This window comes from Rutidosis leptorrhynchoides, chromosome 9 (genome assembly GCF_046630445.1).
Source record: "Rutidosis leptorrhynchoides isolate AG116_Rl617_1_P2 chromosome 9, CSIRO_AGI_Rlap_v1, whole genome shotgun sequence".
Lineage (NCBI taxonomy): Eukaryota > Viridiplantae > Streptophyta > Magnoliopsida > Asterales > Asteraceae > Rutidosis > Rutidosis leptorrhynchoides.
The window spans coordinates 165,535,654-165,554,011 of NC_092341.1; positions in this window are offsets into that span (position 1 = coordinate 165,535,654).

The following is an 18,358-nucleotide window of genomic DNA, read 5'->3' on the forward strand; positions in this document are numbered from 1 at the left end:
TTAGCAACAAGTTTATAAAAATTAAAAAGTTGCAAATTTTATAAAACCCCTTCATGGGGGACGGTTTTGGAGAGACCAAGGGGTCTTACCCATGCTCTTTTGCTACTTTTGAGATGACACAATATCACATACACATGCTTAATTAATCTACCCATGCTTTGACTCAAGTAATACAAGACTACATGCATTTTCAAACATGAAAGATATAAGAAAAACACTCTCCCTTTTTGAGCTGCATTCTGGCCGAAATTTTAGGTAAGAAAAGAGAGTTCTTAGGCTTGTTTGAAAGCTTGTTTTCAAGTGTAAATAAATTCTAACCATAGTATTAGGTGTTGGGTAAAGTTTGGGGTATAATCTCTTGAGGTCTCATCATTTTGAGGCTTGCATTCATCATCATTTCCGGGTTGCTGCTGGCTGAATTTTCTCAGCAAATAGAAGAGGTTTCTAGCTTGGTTTTATAAGAGCTTAAGTGTGTTAATCCTAACATAACTTAAGGGTGGTGTTGGTGCATCAAAAGCTTGGAGTTTTCGCACTTACTAAGCTCCATCTTCATCATCCTTTTAACCTCCTATCTTGGAGAAGGTATAACATCTATACTCCCTTGTGTTTTGTAAGTATATTTCACAACTTGATCCTAATTGGGATTTAACTTTAATTGGTTAAAGATTTACAAGTTTTAAAATGGTAATTTAACGCTTCCGCAAAACTTATTTCTTGAATGATTATAAGTATTATGAAACTTGTTAAATCCCAACAATGGTATCTAGAGCCGAAGTTGTTGAAATATGCTTCAAGATGGTTATTAAACCCACTATAATTTTGCATTCTATGAACATGCATGAAGTAGAATGTAAAATTTTCGGTTTTGAGTGGTTTGTCATTTTGGCCAAAATCACTTGTGATTCTGTGTTGCCAATCACTTGTGATTCTGTGTTGCCGATCACTTGTGATTCTGTATTGCCGATCACTTGTGATTCTGTATTGCCAATCACTTGTGATTCTGTGTTGCAGATCACTTGTGATTCTGTGTTTCCAATCACTTGTGATTCTGTATTGCCTATCACTTATGTTGATGATGTTCACAATCTAAGCCTTGACCTTGTGTTTGGTTGCATGCATGGTTGATTGATATTTATTCAATTGGTTTGTAATAATATTTATTCATTTGGCATGTAATAATTCATTTGGTTATGTAATTTATTTTATATTTGTATGTAAAATAGATTAGGTTGTAATTTCATTTTTTAGACAAAATGTATTAGGATATATTTTGTAAAATGATGAAGAATGATGAAGACTTGAAGAACACGTGAAGAAGCATTTGGATGCAAGGTTAAGTGGGAGATTTGAAATCTCCTACTTTGTGTAATTACCCCTTACCCGGTGGCATTTTGTTTTCGGCTAAACAAAATGCTTACCAAAAGGCTTGATTGTGAACATGTTATTTTGCATGCTTGGTTGTTTATTGTATGATTGTGGATTGTATGTATGCTACAAGTTAATAACACAAGTTAACAACAAACTAAAATGACAATTTAATTGGTTAAATTCAAATGGCAAAAGACGTTAATAAATGGTTATTAAGAATTAGAAACGGATTGCACATATAAAATGGTTTATATCAAGTAATTGGCTAAAATTACTAGACTTGAAAATGGATTTCAAATAAACCATACACTAAATGCATGTTGGTGTATGGCATATATGTTTTCTTAAACTAGAATAAAGAAAGCCGAAAATCCCTTTAAAACTAAAACAAGGTAAACAAGTTTAACGCCATCCTTTTGTGGAAACACTTAAAAATATTAGGGAACTCTTAACGGGATAAAGGTCACCTAACCGTTATGAGCAAACTAATATGATTGAGGTGAATTTCACACACTTGTGGGATAAAGGTCACCTAACCACTAGTATGCTGAATTTACACGTTAGCACAATAGGACGACTTGATTTGGGAATCATGAACTTAGGGTCACCGAAGCATGAGGAACAAATAGGCGTTGATGGGATAATATGCCATGCAAAAGGATTTCATGATCCCATAACTTAGAAGTTGCAAAAGGATTGCAATTGTCAAATAATGACTACCTAGCTGAATCAAATAACGGGATAAAGGTCACCTAACCAAAATTTGATTTACCGTTGGATTCTAATATTTAATAAGTCAATTAATATTTAAAGGGTATTGTTTATTAAATTTAAAACGATACTTAAATGAACTTTGTTAAATTTTGTAGATGGCCGCCAATAACAACAACATGCAAAACGCACCCATTAACTTGAACAACCTATCGTTAAGGTCTCTCCTCGAGAAAGACAAACTCAACCATACGAACTTTATGGATTGGTTCCGCAATCTTAGGATTGTCCTCAAACTTGAGGATAAGGCGTATGTGTTGGAAGACCCCATTCCCGATCAATCCGACGAAGATGATACGGAAGGCATGGCTTATTGGGATAAGTATTGCGCCGATTCGGTGCAAGTCGCCTGCCTAATGCTTGGGACTATGATACCCGAACTCCAAAAGGATTTCGAGCATCATACTGCATATGACATGATAACACAATTGAAGGAGATGTTCCTTCAACAAGCACGTGTCGAGCGCTTCGAGACCGTTCGAGCGCTTCATGCATGTTGTATGGACGACTCCCAATCCGTTTCATCTTATGTCCTTAAGATGAAAAGCCTCATTGATCGCGCAAATCGTCTTAATCTCAACATATCTAATGAGCTAGCCACGGATCTTATCCTAAACTCCTTGTCAAAGAGGTTTGACCAATTTGTAATTAATTACAATATGAATGGGATGGATAAGACCATTGGCGAACTTCATGGCATGCTTAGGACGGTAGAAACTAGCATGGGTAAGAGGGCTTCACCCGTGCTAATGATCAATGATGGTGGGTCCAAAGGTAATAACACCTCTAAGCCAAAGGCGGCTAAGAGGAAAGGACCCGCCCATAAAGGCAAGGGAAAGGGGAGGATGGTTACCCCAACCAAAAACAAGAACAAGAAGCAAAAGGTTGCCGAACAAGCAAACCCCAAGGAAGACCCGTGCTTCGGTTACGGTGAAATGGGTCACTGGAAACGCAACTGCCCGGTCTACCTTAAGGAGTTGAAGGAGAAGAGGGATGCGGGGCAAACCTCAGGTAATATATATATGGTATATATTGAGCTTAGTATTACTTCTTCTAATACATGGGTATTAGACACTGGATGTGGAACTCACATTTGCAATTCTTTGCAGGGGTTCAAAAGAAGTAGCAAGCAAGCGGGAACATCAAGTCTCTTTATGGGTAATGGAGCCAAAGTGCAAGTGAAGGCTCAAGGAGACTTTGTATTAAAGCTTCCAAGTGGTTTGGAACTTATTTTGAACAATGTTTTGTATGCACCGGATTTATGTCGAAACATTATTTCAGTTTCTCGTTTAAAACAATGTGGTTTTTATCTTAATTTTGTTAATGATGATATCCACGTTTATTTAGATAATGTATTCTATTTTAAGGCTTCGCCTTCAAATGGAATTTATGAATTGGTTCATAATGATACATCATCTAGTAGCTCAATATACCATACTAGCACCAAGAAACTCAAAAGGGATTTGAGTGATTCCTACTTATGGCATTGTCGCCTTGGTCACATAAACAAGAATCGAATGCGTACACTTCAAAAGAATGGACTTTTGAAATCAAATGAGATGGACTCGTTTGATGTATGTGAATCTTGTTTACAAGGCAAAATGACTAAATCACCTTTCAAAGGGACCTATGAAAGGGCTAAAGATTTATTGGGATTAATACATTCAGATGTATGTTGACCCTTTAAACCCATGACTAGGAATGGTGAAAGATACTTTGTTACTTTCATTGATGACTTTAGTCGTTTCGGATATGTCTACTTATTAAGACACAAGGACGAAACCTTTGAAGCATTCAAAGAATATCAAAACGAAGTACAAAATCAACTCATCAGGACAATAAAGGTACTTCGTACCGATAGAGGAGGTGAATACCTAAGTGATACTTTCCAAGATCATCTTAGAAGTTGTGGGATTATCTCGCAACTTACTCCACCCGGGACACAACAGCTTAATAGTGTATCCGAAAGGAGGAACCGAACCCTAATGGATATGGTTCGATCTATGATGGCTAGAAGCTCGTTACCTCTATCATTCTGGGGTTATTGTCTATGCTCCGTGGCTCGTATTTTAAATATGGCCCCAACCAAGAAAGTGGAACGAACTCCTCATGAGATGTGGTTTGGAAAACCTCCATCTCTATCATACTTAAAGGTATGGGGATGTGAAGCTTATCCTAAGCGTTACGTCCCTAATAAGTTGAATGCTCGATCCACGAAGTGTATCTTCATAGGATATCCCAAGGATGACATGGGATATTATTTCTATGATCCAACCGAGCAAAATGTATTTGTTGCTCGAAAGGGTGAATTCCTTGAAACTAAGTTCCTAATGGAAGGAAATAGTGAAAGGAAGATAGATCTTGAAGAGGTTCAAGATCAAGTAGATGATACACAATTGGTTGACACTAGCACTCAACATGAAAATGTTGGGAATGATCAAATGGATGATCAAAATACACAAGACGTTCGCAAATCTGGTAGGATTAGTAATCCTCCTGAGAGATATGGGTTTCTCATGGATGGTTGCTACTTGGTTGATTTGGATGAACCAACAAACTACCAAGATGCTTTATCAAGGATTGATAAGGATAAATGGCAGGAAGCCATGAACGCTGAGATGCAATCCATGTATGACAACCAAGTTTGGGAACTGGTTGTACAACCTACTGGCTCAAGGCTAGTTGATTGTAAATGGCTTTTCAAAATGAAAACCGATATACATGGAAACTTGGATACATATAAAGCTAGACTTGTAGCAAAAGGTTTCACTCAAACTCAAGGGGTTGACTATGATGAAACTTTTTCGCCAGTGGCAATGCTAAAGTCTATTAGGATATTATTTGCCATTGCTGCTCATTATGATTATGAAATATGGCAAATGGATGTCAAGACCGCTTTCCTAAATGGACATCTTGAGGAAGATGTCTATATGGTTCAGCCTGAGGGTTTTGTTGATCCGAAATATCCTAAAAAGGTATGCAAGTTAAAGAAGTCAATCTACGGATTGAAACAAGCATCTAGAATGTGGAATCATCGTTTTAATGAGGAGGCCGAGAAATTTGGCTTCATTAAAAATGGTGATGAAGCTTGTGTATATAAGAAAGCTAGTGGGAGCACTATCATGTTCCTTGTACTATATGTGGATGATATATTGTTATTTGGAAATGATATTCCGGCAATGCAAGGTGTTAAGACTTGGTTAAGTAAATGCTTCTCCATTAAGGATCTTGGAGAAACACAATACGTTTTGGGGATTGGGATCTACAGGGATAGATCCAAGAAACTGATAGGTTTGAATCAAAGTGCATACTTTGAAAAGATCTTGAAAAGGTTCAAGATGGAGAACTCTAAGAAAGGTTTGGTACCTATTCAAAGAGGAACGCTCCTTAGTTCATCTCAGTGCCCCACCACGAAAGATGAACAGGAGAGAATGAAGAAAGTCCCATATGCGTCTGCCATTGGGTCAATCATGTATGCAATGATATGCACGAGACCGGATGTGTCATGCGCTCTAAGCCTGACAAGTAGATACCAGAATAACCCAGGCAACAATCATTAGATTGCTGTCAAAAGTATATTGAAATACCTTAGGAGGACTAAGGATATGTTTCTAATATATGGGTCTGGTGAGGAGGAACTCGCTGTAAAAGGTTACGTGGACGCGAGTTTCCAAACTGATTGAGATGATTCTCGGTCACAGTCCGGTTATGTCTTCACATTAAATGGAGGTGCGGTCTCTTGGAAGAGTTCAAAACAGGATGTTGTTGCATTATCCACTACAGAGTCGGAGTACATTGCCGCCTCATTGGCAGCTCAGGAAGCTGCATGGATGAAGAAATTCATCGACGACTTAGGAGTAGTCCCTTCCATTCAGGACCCTCTTGAGATCTTTTGTGACAACGAGGGTGCGATTGCTCAAATCAAGGAACCTCGTGCTCACCAAAAGACCCGTCACATTGAGCGGAGATTCAACTACATAAGGGATGAAGTTGAAAAGGGAAAGATATGTATTCACAAAGTTCACACAGATCTTAATATAGCGGATCCTCTCACGAAGCTCTTACATGAATCAAAACATGCAGGACATGTTTGTGCATTAGGGCTTCGATATTCTAGTGATTGGTCATGATCTGTTTTAAGTATTGTAATGGAACGAAATTTTTCAAACTCATTAATATAATTATGGTATAAATTTATTTTGAGTTATGTTCCTATTTTGCATATTTTATCCATGAATAAGTAATTATTCTAAATTCCGTAGTCGATCACATTTGTGGGAACAAGTGTGAGGTTTAGACTATTATGAACTTGGATTGGTATACATTCACGGGATGAATGTGGGGCAAGGTTGCAAGCAAGGTTCATAGATATTTGTGGGGCACAGATATTGAAAGACCCGCCCTCAAGACCTACTAAATGGAGCCTTTGTGGTTGATCACATGTAATCTTGAGTAAAGGCGAATATCATTGTATCCTCTGACCTGAGATACATATTCAGTTCAGATATTTACCAAGTATTGTACCTTGATTCTTTCCTTCGCTATTCTGAAATATGGTAGTTCATAAGGAAGAGCTCAGGTATAATGCAAGGTATATATTTAGGACGTATGTAGTCAAGATGGAATTTGTCCCTCTTATTCGTTGAGAGTCAGATGTCTAAGGCCTGATAAAGTTAAATCTAGAAGAGAGTGATCACTCTGTATCTCTTGGATATAACATGACATCTAGGACAAAAGGAAATATTGAAAGATTCACCTATTCATATTCGAGATGGGAACTCGAAAGGGATGATGTTATTGAATGGCACAAAGTCATAACATATTGGGGGTGATGGAGGGTCGTTAGGTGGTATCCATCACTTACATTAATTTCTTATGTTTCTCGTGCAAGTGGGAGATTGAAGGTATTTCGTATGCCCGAGAGACATGTTAAATTAATGTAGCCACTATGTTATGATCCAAGTCGGGTCATACCCAATAACAAGCTTACCAACACCTTAATCTTATTTATTCTTAATGAATGGATCATTAAATGAATACGCGACACTTGGATTTTAGAAAATCGGTTTTCTAAAATATTATTACTTGAGATAAATTATTTGGATAATTTATAGGATAAGCATTTAATTATTTGCAAGATTAAATAGTTATGTTGTGATACATTTTATAAAAGGGTTTATAAAATATAAGTAACAATGCATGGTATATTATTTAGCAACAAGTTTATAAAAATTAAAAAGTTGCAAATTTTATAAAACCCCTTCATGGGGGACGGTTTTGGAGAGACCAAGGGGTCTCACCCATGCTCTTTTGCTACTTTTGAGATGACACAATACCACATACACATGCTTAATTAATCTACCCATGCTTTGACTCAAGTAATACAAGACTACATGCATTTTCAAACATGAAAGATATAAGAAAAACACTCTCCCTTTTTGAGCTGCATTCTGGCCGAAATTTTAGGTAAGAAAAGAGAGTTCTTAGGCTTGTTTGAAAGCTTGTTTTCAAGTGTAAATAAATCCTAACCATAGTATTAGGTGTTGGGTAAAGTTTGGGGTATAATCTCTTGAGGTCTCATCATTTTGAGGCTTGCATTCATCATCATTTCCGGGTTGCTGCTGGCTGAATTTTCTCAGCAAATAGAAGAGGTTTCTAGCTTGGTTTTATAAGAGCTTAAGTGTGTTAATCCTAACATAACTTAAGGGTGGTGTTGGTGCATCAAAAGCTTGGAGTTTTCGCACTTACTAAGCTCCATCTTCATCATCCTTTTAACCTCCTATCTTGGAGAAGGTATAACATCTATACTCCCTTGTGTTTTGTAAGTATATTTCACAACTTGATCCTAATTGGGATTTAACTTTAATTGGTTAAAGATTTACAAGTTTTAAAATGGTAATTTAACGCTTCCGCAAAACTTATTTCTTGAATGATTATAAGTATTATGAAACTTGTTAAATCCCAACAAAAACTAGGTGTTAACACCGAAATTATTGTTACCTCGAAATGGACATAATTGAGAAACAACCCAAAATGTTATAATTCATTTAAAATGGAGTAGAGGAAAATAAAAAGGCAAAGAAAGGAAAATAAAAGCCAAGTGTGGGAAAAATTTACCAAGTTATTTAGAACATATGACACATATTTTTGTACAAATAATTGAAGATATTTTTGTTTTGGACGATATTTATCAGTTTTACCCAGTTTATTGTAATATAAAAGAAAGTAAAGTCTTCCGAGAGAAAAAGACACGTGCTTCTTGATTTAGGTCAGGAAGTTGTCGTCCAGACCAGTTGTAGAGTCTACGAAAAACCTTGAAAAGTTTTCTCGAAAATTAGCTGGAAATCCACGGACCTCAGCATCAAATAGGGTCGCCAAGTGGTCAGACTTATCCTAACCATGAGAAAATCTGTCTCGTACAATGGGGGCACCATGCAAATTAGCTTATAAGACTAATGAATCAGATCCCCAGAAAGGATAATCTCCTTAAAGATAAAAAAAAATCAGCTTTTAAGCCTGATATTACTCAATCCTTGAGATTGACTTTAAAGATTGAGAATTATAAACTCATAGAATTCGATGATATCTAAACTCGAGCTTGAACGAGAAAATATTTTGATCAAAATTACAAACTGATTTGTTTTCTGAAAACCCATTTTCAATGCGTTCATTACCATTAAACGTAAAATCCTAAGAATTCACTGGAATTCATTAGGTTACCTGAACCAAATCGGGTGTCAACCGTAAGAATGGCGGTTGCATAGCATGGTAGAAGACATGACCTTGTGCCAGACTGAAAAACTATAGGGTGATCTTTACTATTGCTCCTACCAAGGATAGTAATTGCATCCGACACGATATAGACCATAATCAAAAGCATATCACGGGACATTACCTCAACAGTTGCTTGTTCAACGCTTTCCTTTACAACCGGACGGTAGTTTACCAAAAGGTAATATACGGAGCAAGTATACTGGACGTGTTGCTTTCCTAATACAAGGTTAGCAAGTGGGTGACACAAAACCATAAGTTTTGAGCTAAAATTTTCAAATCTGAAACCCACAAAACCGACAAAAACAATTTCGCAAACACCGGTGAAGGGTTATTCCGAAAAACTTATCTAGGGTAAAAGCTAGATTGAATTTTCAAAAGATTAAATGTTTCATAAATATCCAATTTCCTAAAGGATCTAAATTTTCATAGTCATGTGGGACTGTAAACTACAACGTTACTATCATTGTTCATACCGCCAAATTGAAATCACTGATGTACAAAGTGTGAAGAATAAAGAAGTGATTCTAGTATTTTTATTTCAAGACTATATTGCTTGAGGACAATCAAAGATCAAGTGTGGGAATATTTGATAATGCTAAAAACGAACATATATTTCATAGCATTATCCCTCAAGAAAGACAAGCTTTTAGTTGCAATTGTTCTATTTACAAGTGATATTCGTTTAAATAATAAAAGGTGAAGACAAAAGACAGATTCGACGATTTGAAGACGCAAACGACCAAAAAGCTAAAAAGTACAAAGTACAATCAAAGTGGTTCAAATTATTGATGAGAAACGTGTAAAAATTACAAGAGTACGAGCCGCAAAACGCAAAGTACAAGATATTAAATAGTACGAAAGGACGTTCGAAAATCCGGAACTGGGACCAGAGTCAACTCTCAACGCGCGACGCAACGGACTAAAAATTACAAGTCAACTATTCACATGAATATAATATAATATATAATTAATTCTTAAAATTATATATATATTATATTATATATTAAAACCGTCGGCAAACAAGAAAACAAAGTTATGTGAGCTGTCCTTAGACTCCATGCGATCGCATAGCAAATGCAAAGGAAGCCCATGCGATCCCATGGCCCCAAAAGTCTGTCCACATCTATAAATTTTGCAGTTTTCAGCCGAATATCAGACACCTAATTCAATCTCTCTCTCTCACGATATATATATATATATATATATATATATATATATATATATATATATATATATATATATATATATATATATATATATATATATATATATATATATATATATATTATAATTTTAATTTTAATTTTAATTTTAATTTTAATTTAAGATTAATAATAATAAGGGTATGTTAGCGAATGTTGTAAGTGTGTAAGTCAAAATTCTGTCCGTTTAACGCTACGCAATTATTAATCATTGTAAGTTATGTTCAACCTTTTGAAATTAATGTCTCGTAGCTAAGTTATTATTATGCTTATTTAAATTAAAGTAATCGTGATGTTGGGATAAAATACTAAAGAAGGGGTAATTGGGCTTTGTACCATAATTGGGGTTTGGACAAAAGAACGACACTTGTGGAAATTAGACTATGGGCTATTAACGGGCTTTATATTTGTTTAATTAACTGATAGTTCATTAATTTAATATAAAGATTTACAATTGTACGTACCTATAAATAACCATATACACTCGATCGGACACGATGGGCGGGATATTTATAAGTACTAATAATTGTTCATTTGACCGGACACGGGAATGGATTAATAGTCAATGGACTCATTAAAACAGGGGTGGATTATATGTAAGGACACTTGGTGTAATTGATAATAAAGTATTAAAACCTTATTACAGTTTAAGTCCCCAATTAGTCGGAATATTTGACTTCGGATATAAGGATAAATTGACGAGGACACTCACACTTTATATTTATGACTGATGGACTGTTATGGACAAAAACCAGATGGACATATTGAATAATCCAGGACAAAGGACAATTATCCCATGGTAATAAACTAAAATTAACACGTCAAACATCATGATTACGGAAGTTTAAATAAGCATAATTCTTTTATTTCATATTTCATCGCAATTTTATTTACTGTCATTTTATGTATCGCAATTTTAATTATCGTACTTTTTAATTATCGCACTTTTATTTATCGTCATTTTATTTATCGCACTTTAAATTATCGCACTTTAATTATCGTCATTTACTTTACGCTTTAAATTAACTTATATTTATTTTTAATATTTTACATTAGGTTTTAACTGCGACTTAAGACATAAAATCGACAAACCGGTCATTAAACGGTAAAACCCCCTTTTATAATAATAATACTACTTATATATATTTATATACAAATATAGTTTTAAAAATATAGCGTTAAACTTGGCTAGTTCCATGTGGACGAACCGGACTTACTAAAAACTACACTACTATACGATTAGGTACACCGCCTATAAGTGTTGTAGCAAGGTTTAGGTATATCCACTCTATAAATAAATAAATAACTTGTGTAAAAATGTATCGTATTTAATAGTATTTCGTAATAAAAATATAACTATTTCGTACCCCTCTGCTTTAACATCACTTAAACTATTTCTATTTCCGAATCGTGTATTAAAAAGGCTTATTAATGCCTCTCTCTAATAATATAAAGTGTTCTATTAATATCATGCGATATCAATGCTTTATTTTATTCTTACTTATAATTGCCCAAACTTATAACTTGTCACCTTACCAAACTTATGTTCACTTCTATGTAGTGACATCATGGTTCGTCCAGCTGCACCTACTGGTAACAACATCGTGTTGACCACTGAGCAATTCCAACAGTTGCTTGCTGCTGCCCAAGGTAACGCTCAAGCTAATAATGTTAACACCCAACCGAAATCTTGTTCTTACAAGGAATTTACAAACTGCCATCCTCCTGCTTTCAAGGGAAATGAAGAGGCTATCGAACTAGTTCGATGGTTCGAGAAGCTAGATCTATCTTCCGTGTTTGCAACTACGGGGATAATGATCGGGTCAAATATGCCACTAGCTCATTAGCTGGCAATGCTTTGACTTGGTGGACTGCTCATGCTAAGTCCGTGGGGATTGACAATGCTAATGAAATTCCATGGGACGAACTCAAAAGCATGATGGTTAATAAATTCTGTCCTAGGAGTCAAGTTCAAAAGCTTAAAGCCGAGTTCTGGGAACTCAAGGTGAATGGTACCAATATTGAAAGCTATACCAACCATTTTCTTGAGCTTTCTACTTTGTGTCCCGAGATATTTCCTACCGAAGCAAGAATAATTGAAAGGTATATTGAAGGTCTCCCCGAGGATGTTCAGGGGAATGTTATCGCTGCCGAGAAGGTTACTCTTAATGCTGTGATTCTCATGGCATAAAATCTGATGTTGCCAAGAGAAGAAGGGCGTCGGCTAATAAGCAGGTTGACACTAAGAGCAATGAAGGTAAAAGGAAGTTTGAGCTTTGTCAAGGTTCAACTCAGAATGTTAGTAAGAAGCCGACGGATAGTACAAGGACGAATTATAACGGCACTTATCCTTTTTGTATTCGTTGTGAAAGGCATCACCCGGGGCGGTGTACTGTTACTTGTTCATTGTGTAAGAAAGTGGGACACGTTGCTAAGATGTGTAAGACTCCTCCAAAGGATAAAGCTATTGTTCCTGCCAAAGCTCCTCCTATTTGTTACACTTATGGAGAAAAGAGACACATTAGTCCAAATTGTCCTAAAAAGAAATATACTCCCGCTGCTGGAGCCAACACGACTGCTGCAAAGGGTCGTGCGTTTGTTCTTACTGCTGGTGAAGCCCGAGATGAAGATGAGGTCATCACGGGTACGTATCTTGTCAATAATTGTTACGCAACTATTTTATTTGATACGGCTGCCGATAAAAGTTACGTATCTAGTGAATTTTGTACCCTATTTACTGAAAAAGCCTCAACCCTTAGAATCTAAACGATTAGTAGAAGTAGCCAATGGAAAGATCATGAAAGTCGATAAAATCTATAAAAACTGCAATCTAATCTTAGCCAACAAAGAATTTAAGATAGACCTTTTGCCGGTCGAGCTCGAAAGTTTTGATGTCGTAGTTGAAATGGATTGGTTACGTCCATTACATGCTGCAATCTTGTGTTTTGATAAAACCGTTAACATTCCGTTGGGAAATGGAGAGACTCTACTCATTCAAGGCGACAAGAGTGGTTCTAATCTTAACATTATCTCTTGTATTAAAACCCGCAAATACCTTATGAAAGGTTATCCAGCTATTCTAGCCTACGTTAAGTTATTGAATCGAAAGAGAAGTGTATTGAAGATGTACTAGTGGTTAAAGACTTTCTCGATGTATTTCCTGAAGATCTTCCTGGTCTTCTACCTCCTCGACAAGTTAAATTCCAAATTGATTTAGCTCCCGGTGCTGCTCCTATTGCTAAAGTACCATACCTTTTAGCACCTTCCGAAATGAAGGAACTTTCTAACCAACTCTAAGAACTATTGGATAAAGGTTTCATTCGTCCAAGCTATGTAGTGACCCAAAATTTTCCATGTTTATATATATTAATTGAGATTGATATTTACATGATTAAATGTTTCCAACATGTTAAGCAATCAAACTTGTTAAGACTTGATTAATTAAAATATGTTTCATATAGACAATTGACCACTCAAGTTGACCGGTGATTCACGAACGTTAAAACTTGTAAAAACTATATGATGACATATATATGGATATATATATAGTTAACATGATAATATGATAATTAAACATATCATTAAGTATATTAACAATGAACTACATATGTAAAAACAAGACTACTAACTTAATGATTTTTAAACGAGACATATATGTAACGATTATCGTTGTAAAGACATTTAATGTATATATATCATATTAAGAGATATTCATACATGATAATATCATGATAATATAATAATTTAAAATCTCATTTGATATTATAAACATTGGGTTAACAACATTTAACAAGATCGTTAACCTAAAGGTTTCAAAACAACACTTACATGTAACGACTAACGATGACTTAACGACTCAGTTAAAACGTATATACATGTAGTGTTTTAATATGTATTTATACACTTTTGAAAGACTTCAATACACTTATCAAAATACTTCTACTTAACAAAAATTCTTACAATTACATCCTCGTTCAGTTTCATCAACAATTCTACTCACATGCACCCGTATTCGTACTCGTACAATACACAACTTTTAGATGTATGTACTATTGGTATATACACTCCAATGATCAGCTCTTAGCAGCCCATGTGAGTCACCTAACACATGTGGGAACCATCATTTGGCAACTAGCATGAAATATCTCATAAAATTACAAAAATATGAGTAATCATTCATGACTTATTTACATGAAAACAAAATTACATATCCTTTATATCTAATCCATACACCAATGACCAAAAACACCTACAAACACTTTAATTCTTCAATTTTCTTCATCTAATTGATCTCTCTCAAGTTCTATCTTCAAGTTCTAAGTGTTCTTCATAAATTCCAAAAGTTCTAGTTTCATAAAATCAAGAATACTTTCAAGTTTGCTAGCTCACTTCCAATCTTGTAAGGTGATCATCCAGCCTCAAGAAATCTTTGTTTCTTACAGTAGGTTATCATTCTAATACAAGGTAATAATCATATTCAAACTTTGGTTCAATTTATATAACTATAACAATCTTATTTCAAGTGATGATCTTACTTGAACTTGTTTTCGTGTCATGATTCTGCTTCAAGAACTTCGAGCCATCCAAGGATCCATTGAAGCTAGATCCATTTTTCTCTTTTCCAGTAGGTTTATCCAAGGAAATTAAGGTAGTAATGATGTTCATAACATCATTCGATTCATACATATAAAGCTATCTTATTCGAAGGTTTAAACTTGTAATCACTAGAACATAGTTTAGTTAATTCTAAACTTGTTCGCAAACAAAAGTTAATCCTTCTAACTTGACTTTTAAAATCAACTAAACACATGTTCTATATCTATATGATATGCTAACTTAATGATTTAAAACCTGGAAACACGAAAAACACCGTAAAACCGGATTTACGCCGTCGTAGTAACACCGCGGGCTGTTTTGGGTTAGTTAATTAAAAACTATGATAAACTTTGATTTAAAAGTTGTTATTCTGATAAAATGATTTTTATTATGAACATGAAACTATATCCAAAAATTATGGTTAAACTCAAAGTGGAAGTATGTTTTCTAAAATGGTCATCTAGACGTCGTTCTTTCGACTGAAATGACTACCTTTACAAAAACGACTTGTAACTTATTTTTCCGACTATAAACCTATACTTTTTCTGTTTAGATTCATAAAATATAGTTCAACATGAAACCATAGCAATTTGATTCACTCAAAACGGATTTAAAATGAAGAAGTTATGGGTAAAACAAGATTGGATAATTTTTCTCATTTTAGCTACGTGAAAATTGGTAACAAATCTATTCCAACCATAACTTAATCAACTTTTATTATATATTATGTAATCTTGAGATACCATAGACACGTATACAATGTTTCTACCTATCATGTCGACACATCTATATATATTTCGGAACAACCATAGACACTCTATATGTGAATGTTGGAGTTAGCTATACAGGGTTGAGGTTGATTCCAAAATATATATAGTTTGAGTTGTGATCAATACTGAGATACATATACACTGGGTCGTGGATTGATTCAAGATAATATTTATCGATTTATTTCTGTACATCTAACTGTGGACAACTAGTTGTAGGTTACTAACGAGGACAGCTGACTTAATAAACTTAAAACATCAAAATATATTAAAAGTGTTGTAAATATATTTTGAACATACTTTGATATATATGTATATATTGTTATAGGTTCGTGAATCAACCAGTGGCCAAGTCTTACTTCCCGACGAAGTAAAAATCTGTGAAAGTGAGTTATAGTCCCACTTTTAAAATCTAATATTTTTGGGATGAGAATACATGCAGGTTTTATAAACGATTTACAAAATAGACACAAGTACGTGAAACTACATTCTATGGTTGAATTATCGAAATCGAATATGCCCCTTTTTTATTAAAGTCTGGTAATCTAAGAATTAGGGAACAGACACCCTAATTGACGCGAATCCTAAAGATAGATCTATTGGGCCTAACAAACCTCATCCAAAGTACCGGATGCTTTAGTACTTCGAAATTTATATCATATCCGAAGGGTGTCCCGGAAATGATGGGGATATTCTTATATATGCATCTTGTTAATGTCGGCTACCAGGTGTTCACCATATGAATGATTTTTATCTCTATGTATGGGATGTATATTGAAATATGAAATCTTGTGGTCTATTATTATGATTTGATATATATAGGTTAAACCTATAACTCACCAACATTTTTGTTGACGTTTTAAGCATGTTTATTCTCAGGTGATTATTAAGAGCTTCCGCTGTCGCATACTTAAATAAGGACGAGATTTGGAGTCCATGCTTGTATGATATTGTGTAAAAACTGCATTCAAGAAACTTATTTTGTTGTAACATATTTGTATTGTAAACCATTATGTAATGGTCGTGTGTAAACATGATATTTTAGATTATCATTATTTGATAATCTACGTAAAGTTTTTTTTAAAACCTTTATTGATAAAATAAAGGTTATGGTTTGTTTTAAAATGAATGCAGTCTTTGAAAAACGTCTCATATAGAGGTCAAAACCTCGCAACGAAATCAATTAATATGGAACGTTTTTAATCAATAAGAACGGGACATTTCAGTTGGTATCAGAGCGTTGGTCTTAGAGAACCAGAATTTTGCATTAGTGTGTCTTATCGAGTTTGTTAGGATGCATTAGTGAGTCTGGACTTCGACCGTGTTTACTTGAAAAATGATTGCTTAACAAATTTTGTTGGAAACTATATATTTTTAACATGTGAATATTATGTGATATATTAATCTCTTAATGCGTTTGATATTATGTGATAGATGTCTACCTCTAGAACAAGTCCCATTGACTCACCTAATAATAATGAAGAGTCAAATGTAAATTGGAATGATTCGTGGACTGATTCACAAGTTCCCGAAGAGGAACCGGAAGAAGAGTCGGAACCGGAAGAAGAATCAGAACCGGAAGAGGAGGAACCGGATGAAGAAATAGAACCGGTGGGGGAAATAATAAAATGGTTAAGTAAAAGAAAATCCTCAACCAACCGACCAATGTTAATTATGGTCAATGGTTCCGCCAAGGAAGCAAAATATTGGGAGGATTACCAATTCTCCAATGAATCGGATTCCGACGAGAATTCCGATGATGTTATAGAAATTACCCCAACTGAATTTAAAAAGGCAAAAGAAAATAATAAGGGAAAGGGCATAAAAATAGAGAAATCTAATTCCAACCCCGATGAACTTTATATGTATCGTCAACCCCCGAAGTCCTTAAGTTGTAACAATGACCCGGGAACCTCTAAACCACCAGGTTTTTCTAAACCAATGTGGAAAATTACGGCTCGTATTAGGGGAACATCATATATCCCTAGAAACCTGGCAAAACGAACCAAAACCGAAGAAGAAGAAACGTGCGAGTCGGAATAAGATAGTTGTATTCGTGTGGTGTAATATATGTAATATAGTGTGCTTATGCTTTATGATATATGTAAAAATTGCTTGTATTAATAAGTATTTTTTTTATGAATCTAACTCTTGTCTATTTTACAGTTTAAAAACATAAAATGGATAGACAACCCAATATTTTAAGAGACCTACCCGGAGACATGATTGATGAAATCTTGTCTAGAGTCGGTCAGAATTCCTCGGCACAACTATTTAAGGCGAGATCAGTTTGTAAGACATTCGAAGAACGTTCCAAGAATGTCTTGGTTTATAAGAGACTTTCTTTTGAAAGATGGGGGATATCACATTGGGAAACCCATAAGTTAAGATGTGTTTACTTTGACGTATATATTGCGGGGAACCCAAATGCTATTTTAAGCAACGGGTTAAGAAATTATTTTGACTCAATATATCCGAATATTAGACTTCGTGATTTAGAAAAAGCGGCTAACATGCAACATAAAGAAGCATGTTATGATTACGGATTAGTAATGTTCGCTTCTCACCAATGTGAGAACAAGAACATCGGGCTACAACTATTAAACAAAACGTTTCCACAAGTGACGGAGTCGGTAATTGGGGTAAGAAATGAGGTTTTTAGATTATTACGGGACTGTTGGACATTACGTAACCCTCGTCCCTTTGACGACGTTACAACACGCTGTCTTATCAACGGCCATAACGGTTATGTTCCACAAGACCAAGGATGGGAAGTAGTCCTAGTAAAACCAGAATGCATGACTTGTTTCTGGACGTATGAATTACGTGTCTTTATTGCCTTTGTTGAACGACTTGTGTACTAGCTAGAATTATCTTCAC